The 8,164-nt window shown below is 33.1% G+C and overlaps 1 protein-coding gene across 1 annotated transcript in view; it reads left to right on the top strand.

The window, feature by feature from the left end:
- Positions 1-5,823: 5,823 nt before the first annotated feature.
- The window catches only part of LOC106103244 (laccase-4-like), a 49,062-nt gene continuing 46,721 nt past the window's right edge, over positions 5,824-8,164 (top strand). Inside the window, exon 1 of the mRNA XM_013282941.1 lies at positions 5,824-6,269. The gene's annotated coding sequence lies outside the window, so the exon portion shown is untranslated. The remainder of the gene's footprint in view (positions 6,270-8,164) is intronic.

Below are 8,164 nucleotides of genomic sequence, written 5' to 3'. Positions count from 1 at the left end.
ACTGTAGGTTTTCGTTTCCATGACACTGGCTAAAAATTCTTCTTCTCTTAGAAAAAAAAAAACAGAGAAAACAATCCTTTTACATATATGATAGTTCCGCAGTGGAAACCCACGGTTCTACATAACTTCGGGTATTCTCACACATAAGAAAACTTACAAGCTACTCATTGCGTCACAATTTGTCAAAAAGTTCTTCGTAATTCCGTTAAAAGCTTCATATGTGCCGTTAATGGGTAGATATGAAAGAAATGCCTATGAAAAGACCCATATGCCAACTTCATACAAACTATTCAACATAAAAGATATACTGTTCTCTTGATATGATACGTCTGAAGCTCTTCTGTTAGTTTCACACATGGGTAGAACTGTAACATAGTACATACCTTCAATACTGCTTCTGTTTACAGTATTTAAACAGATTCTTTATCGACGTCTGCAGTTCTACGCTGTGCTACTGCTCTGTTCAGTATTTCACCTTCGTGTGAAATGCATTAGGTCGGTCAAATAACACGAGTGGAAATGTAATAAAGTGTTACTTTATGTTATTTGCTAAAGTAAAAGAAATGTGACTGAAGGTGGCTAAGTCATGTCGGGTTCTGTTTCTATTTCACAAAAAATGTTCTCTTTGTGTCGTTTATGCGTTATTAAATACTATAAAGATTGAAAAAAAACTTTACTAGAGCCTTGAAGTCAGATTCGAAGGCATCTGATTACTGACTTTATAGTTTTTTTTATTGACATCACTTTCATTCGCTTAAAAAAAACATATAAACCATATTTAAAAGTTTATAGCCTACGTGGTTGCCCAAGGTCTAGTCACACCCCCTTAGGATAGGCTCCGAGTCCCTCAATTGGAAAGAATAGTGAGCTGGTGATGAGGATGATGTTTTTATTTTGTGACACTGATTACTTTAAAATATGGAGCTTATTATAATTTTGTAAAATGTTTTGTAACATGTCAACATAAGGACATGAGGTGGCACAAAACTTGACAACTAACATAGTACCTGTCAAAGAAGTTACCGGTGACAAAAATGTTCACTATGTCTAGTCTATACATTTCTTAAATGTCTGTGGCATTTATAGATTTCGCCCGCGACTTTCGCCCGCGTGTAATTTTAAAAAACCCTGTAGCGTAAGTGTCCTTCCAGACTATCCTCCAAATCTATACCAAATTTCATCAAAATCCGTTCAGCTGTTTAGGCTACAAAGTCTAATAAATATCCATCCATCTAAACTTTCGCATTTATAATATTAGTATGATTATTCTGTACAGTGGATAACACAATAGAAACCCACTTTTACCTTATACTATTAGTATGTTTATATTTTCTAGTTGCATGGAATGCAACAAAAATATTTCATAATTAAACGTTCCCCGTGCTAGTTGGTTAAAGTCGCAATAAAAGCAGTTAGTGTTGGTACTCGTAAAATAGTGAGGTGCCACATAATCATCGTACACCAGGCCGCAGTTTACAAACAGTACTTTATGTGAATTATTCTTAGTGCGCTTGTACGTGTTGCGAGGAAATGAGCTAATAAATTTTCGGAGGGCCCGCGCTGTTTTGTTGCATGACGCTGCCAAAGAGCACTTGAATACGTCAATTGCACGCGTATCATACATACTAGTTATGTATACGGAATACACATGGTCGTATAAGAGCATTTTAGCTGACGTGCAAGCTACTGGCATATGTAAACACGTACAAAATGTCAACGAGATCATATGAGACATGTTAGTGTCAAAGTTCGTACCATTGTAAATTTTATGCTAGCTACTAAGAGAGTAAACACACGTGAAACTAAACTATCGCAGAACTCTTTAGTCTCGCTTTGATTCCTACGAGCTTATATGGAGTTACACACTACTCGACTTTTAGTTGTGCAACTAAACAGTTGAATTGGCTGTAAAACAATCGCACAACAGTTATGCGATAATTTAGTCAAAGGTGTACCTTAAGAAACCGGCAAAAGCTAGAGTAAGTTAGATTTTATTGTTATGTTCATTTATAGATAGACTTTATAACAAAACTAGCTGTTACCGTGCGGCTTCATTCGCATGAAATTATAAAAAATTGTTTTATTGATTACATTTGTCAAATTCAATTGCAAATGTCAAAATGACACACATGACATGACGACAAAGCATGGCAATTTTGCTTCCTTGATGTTGGCAACAACTTATGGTCTCTTTCCCACATTAGGGTTTTTATACAATTTACCCCTAAGTTTAACAGCGTGAAAAAATATAGCCTAAAGCGTGACGTAAATGTAGGGCTTGTTATTAAAAAAATAATTATCCAAAAATATGCTGTAATTGCTGACATCTTAGGCAACAAATAAGTGTGTGTTTACGATTTATTATAATAGTATAGAAGTATAGATGTGTAGGTGGATATTTGGAAAACAAAAATGTTTCTCCGACTATATTTGAAGTACAGAGCAGTGAAGATGTCAAGTAAATATTCAAACGTTAATAATGTCCAATTAACTAATCGACCAGAACAAATGAAGTCGATTGAATAATTATTACTTACTGCGCTAAAGATCACTTCCATGTAGCAATATAACTATTGAATATTGAAGTGTGTCTATTAAAACATATATGTAGACAACGTAAATGATCAGTTACATAATATATTATATGCCTTCTTGGATTTAACAGTGGTAGAGTTCGCTTCAATAATTTCTCACGATTACGCTGCTTCGACCAATGCTATGACCACGTCAGACAGGCTTGAAGTGGTATCAATTCCTTGTTTTTTCTGATCCATGAGGGCCAAAGGTCAGATTTTAGTCCTTTTTCCTTTTAGACCTTTTTATTCAAGGTTAAGATGGTATGGGGAAGTGGATTCAGCGGCGGACGGGACGCAAAGGTAAGGGAAATATCTCCTTTTTGTGCGTTTTCTCCTTTGTTGGTTAAAGGTAGGCAATGGATCTGTTGGAACTTGCTGATTTATCACATTGTACTATAAACACATGTTATCTATACTTCTATACTATTATAATAAAGCGTAAACACACACTTCTTTGTTGCCAAAGATGTCAGCAATTACAGCATATAATTGTTTCTTTAATAAAAAGCCCTACATTTATGTCACCTTTTAGGCTATATATTTTCACGCCATTAAACTTATGGGTAACTATTTTGGATAAACACCCTAATTTGGGAAAGATACCATAAGTTGCTGCCAACGTCAAGGAAGCAAGGTTGCTATGGTTTGTCATCATGTCATGTCATTTTGCAATTTATAATTTGATAAATTTAAACAATAAAATAAAGTTTTTACAGTGTCATGCTGTTGAAGCCGCACGGGAACAGCTAGTTCAAGATATTTAAAACAGTTGACCATCTATCAGGAGTTATTTAGAATTCCCTTTGCTTATTTTTTCTTATAACATCCGTTCAAATACGAGCATCGGGTTGCGAATTCTGGGAAGCGAAGTTTCGCAAATAAAACCACTAATGACGGTTTAGTTTGTTGTTTTAGTGGTCACAAGTGGGCTCGGTCGCGACACGAATGAAATAAAATCTACGCCTGTTACGGGAATAATGTGTCTGAGGTAATTTAAATACCAACCCATGCAATAAAAATGAAATACGAGATCTTAAGTAACTTTATTCGTTTAATGGGTCGACATCGCCTAGAAAAATTGTGCTAAATTGCTGGAAAATCTAAGCCCAATTTAGCCACACTCAGATTCGTTAAGAGGCCACTAAGGGATAAAGTTAATATAGATTTACTATCTATCTTCTATTTATTAATCTATACATATAATAAAGTTGGAGTGTCTGTTTGTAATATCAAAAGAAGAATTCGAAACCGAAATCTGTTTCGGGAAGATGTTGTATTTGCGTTGTTGATAACGAAAATCGGATTTAAAAAAATTTTGTTCGTCTGTCTGTCTGTCCGCAAGCCGCGTTTGTTCAGAGTCCAGCCGCTTAGGAGATTACCCGGAACAAACGCGGCTTGAGGACAGACAGAGAGACAAAAAAAACGAGATTTCCGTTATCAGCAAAGCAAATACATCTTCCCGAAATCTGGAATTTTTCTTCTGATATTACAAACAGACACTCCAAATTTATAATATGTATAAATTAAACATACTGTTTTTGGGTGTCCTCTATTTTAGTGGGATAATAATTGTTATTTGATAGTATACCATACTGATAGTAAGAAAGAAAAATATTATTATATTTCGATACATATTAGTCGAAAGTGTAACATGAAGTATGATTTCACTAGAACGAGATAACGAATCACGTGCTTGTCTATAGGACTGTGCCACTGAATAATTTTGAATCCTGTCTGATTGTAATTTGACTAGGTGAATTATAATCGGCAAATATTACTTGGATAAAAGACATTTACAATATGTCGCTCCTACTAAATTAAGGTCTAGCAATACTTTATTAAATTTCATCAGTGCAAAAGATAAAGTGATAACAATAATTCAAATATTGCTACAAGTAAAATAGTTAATTTCAAATATTGTACTGTCTCAATTCAAATGTTTTGTTACTTTTCTAACTATCTATATACTTCTATACTGTTATAATAAAGCGTAAACACACACTTCTTTGTTGCGTAAGATGTCAGCAATTACAGCATATTTTTGAACATCCTTTTTTTAATAAAAAGCCCTACACTCACGTCTAGCTTGTGTCTATATATTTTCACGGCATTAAACTTAGGGGGTAAATATTTTGGATAAAGACCCTAATGTGGGAAAGAGACCATAAGTTGCTACCAACATCAAGGAAGCAAGGTTGTCATCATGTCCTGTCATTTTGACATTTGTAATTGATAATTTGACAAATGTAAACAATAAAATAAAATTTTCATAATTTTATGCGGATGAAGCCGCACAGGAACAGTTAGTTGTTAATAAAGGAATCACTATTTTTTTTGATTCATGTACTTTCTTTCATCAACAAAAGGAAAAAAACCGTAACCAATCCAACGGGAAACTCCCACCAATCAGCGTTAAAATCTTTTCAGTATGTTAAATCTATACAAATTGTCGTAATATGTATCGAAATATCATCACTTTGTAAATTGTAGCGATATTAAATTGCGTCTACAAATTGTCTAGATGAATTACTAATAGGCGGCATTCGCGATCGTTCGGTGGCATATAGCTACTGCACGAATCTCTACTGTAATGGTTAGAGAACAAAGATGAAGACGTAGGCGGCACTAAGTGTACAATAAAATTACTGTGAGACGCACCTATACGTCTTATATCGGTACATCGTATAGAGCTGTTATTACCTCCTGGTTTTATTATTTTAATTATATTTATATTCAAATGTTAAATCTCATAGATAGCCATTCGATTTGAAAAGTAAAAATTTACAAGTACTTATTGTTAATTTATTTTTTTAATTTTTAGAGATAAAAAGTGTTGAGTTATTTATTGTAGTCACATTCTCTTTTAAGCCACTTCATATCTACAGTTTTTCGAGCGTATTTCTAATACTGTCATTTTAAGTAACATCTATATTAAAAAAAAACTAACGATCATTTTATATAGAGGCGTAGGGAAAGATGTTTTGATTGTTATGTAATATAATTCCTGTAAACATTACATAAATCCTTATCTATTCAATGTTTTGTAATAACTAACCTTGTTTGTTGAAATATACGTAGCGTTGTACAGCTCTATGTAGTTCCACATCGCGATCGTATACACTATGTGACACCGAAGATCAACCATATACAGAGCCCTGTTATATACTGGTCTTAAATTATTAAGCTGAATATTTGACGACGAAAGGATTGCGTTAGTTCAGTCGTGTCGCGGAGTAAGCGTGGGCAAGACTTAACAGTCTTTTACGCATCATTCCGCCCATTAAAGGCTAATTTTCCAATAGAAATAACAATAACAGCGAAATAACCATCTAGACCGCGCGACGCCATTTTTGCACACTGACGTACAACTGTTCTATTTTTAAATTTTGCCGCGAAAGTTTCTTAACCTGGTCATAAGACAAATGGCTTTTTTAACGTTCGGTGTGCATCCAGCCAGTATTGACAGATAGTGTTTGTACGATCAGTGAAAAGGTTTTAATGTATAATTGACTTAAAAACAATCACAGTGGATCCGTTCGTGAAGAGAAAGATGAAAGTATTTAAGAAGAAACTTCGTTTCTCGATAGCTTGCCGTTAATTTTGAACTGTTCCTCTGTGTAGTTTTTTTTACTTGTTCACATATCAGCAGCGACGTAAAATTGTTGATTGATGGTAGAATAGTCGAAGAAAAAGGTATGTTTTATTTAATAATTTTATTTATAATCCCCTAGTTCTAAAGAACTTTTTATTATTTCCTTATTATAATGTCATTTAACGGATTTATTGACTACTAAGGTTCTTAAATACTAGGCTTACATTGAGTGCGACGATTTTGTCTCGTTTTTTATAAGAAGCAATGATATAAATGTTTTAAACACATATATCAGCAGTGTAAACCCACTGTATTTGTACAAATAGATAAAAAATATCATACATACAATAGTGTAAGATTATTACGACCTGAAGGAAGTTTGAGATAACTAATCTCTTATCAAAATATGTAGATTTTTCTTAACAAAACGAGGTAAGTAAACTAGTGAAGAAAATTTTATTGAAAAGTTCTATGTGAATTAATATAATTTGCTGTAATTTGTTGGTACAATTTTATTAAAACTGCTGAAACTGTTTAAGATATTAATTACATTGTGCGTAGTCAGGGGACCTCACCATCTATAGAATCGAAAAATGTAAAATTCAAATAAAAATAAAGATTTGTATTTAAAAAGAAAACATTAAAAATATCACCTCCCCTCTTTAGTCTATTTTATTTATAACCAGCATTTTTTAAGAATTTTTTTTTATAACATTTGGCGCCGATTTCTTGCATTTAAATAGTTTGGATTGAAAAGGTTAGAATCGTATCTAGTCCATTTTTGAATTGCTATTGAATAAGCCCGAGGCGTTTGCCCCACTTTGGGATACACCGGTCTGTATAGTATAACGCCTGTTTACTATGCCATGTATTTTATTAATATTTTCTAATATTTTGTTAGATTCGGAACAAATTTTTACAGCCAGGAAAAAAATGACGAGTAAATTCAATGGAAACAACTAGTTTCACTTTAAAAAATTATATTAGTATTTTTGAGAAATGTAATTACGTGTTTTCATTGCATATTATTTGTTAACCACATTATTTTTTAATTTTCCTTAACTTGTGGTTTTAAGAGATTTATGTTTATTATATTTTGTATTAATGTTTTTATGTAACTAACATTTTTTGACGAAAACAAATTAGTCACAATGTTACGTGAACTGAAAATATATGAAGACATTAACAAAATTATGAAATGTTATGGATTTACCATAGTTTACGTTTATATTTCCGTAATAACATAAAGCGGAAAATGTTTGCTGTAGGAAAACTATGAAACTACATAAGTCAGTATTAAGATTTAGTTTATGAATAAGAAATAGAAAAATAAAACAAAAATCGGACAACCACGTGCTGAATGCGATAGCAAAATTACAAAAAAAGTAAACAAAAAAACACAAACAAATTTAGATCCACTTCATTTTGGAAGTCGCTTAAAATGTGTTTCGCGCAATACTCGCGCCTACACGATGCAAAATTTTAAAGATTAACTTTTTCTAGTGTACGAGGAGGGATAAATCGCATGTAACAAGACGTTATTAATGTGGAGGTACACTAGTAAAGGTAGACCTAGAAAGAGATGTATTGCGTGAAAGGTGACATGATCAAGAAGGAACTGACTGAGATGACGAATGATATTTGGAGGACGAAAACACGATGAAATAAGATAGTGGAGATGACTTCCTCGTGCGGGAGGAGCCTAAATCCGTGTCATTTTGAAGTGAGGAAACTTCGATTACTTTCGTGTTGCAATGACGATAAAACACATGACACTAAACTGCTGATATAATGTGTTAAGATAAAATTATATCTCAAGTGTACACTTCTAAATAATCATTAGCAGAGTTCTCGTATTTTCCTTTTATTTTTCCTATATACTCGTATAATATTCTATATATATCTTACTAAAATTATAAATGCGAAAGTTTAGATGGATGGATGGATGTTTGTTAGCGTTTGTAGCCTAAACGGCTGAACGGATCTCCATGAAATT

Source organism: Papilio polytes, unplaced genomic scaffold (assembly GCF_000836215.1).
Source record: "Papilio polytes unplaced genomic scaffold, Ppol_1.0 DF823835.1, whole genome shotgun sequence".
NCBI classification, from domain to species: Eukaryota; Metazoa; Arthropoda; class Insecta; order Lepidoptera; family Papilionidae; genus Papilio; species Papilio polytes.
This window is presented reverse-complemented; position numbering and strand designations above follow the sequence as displayed.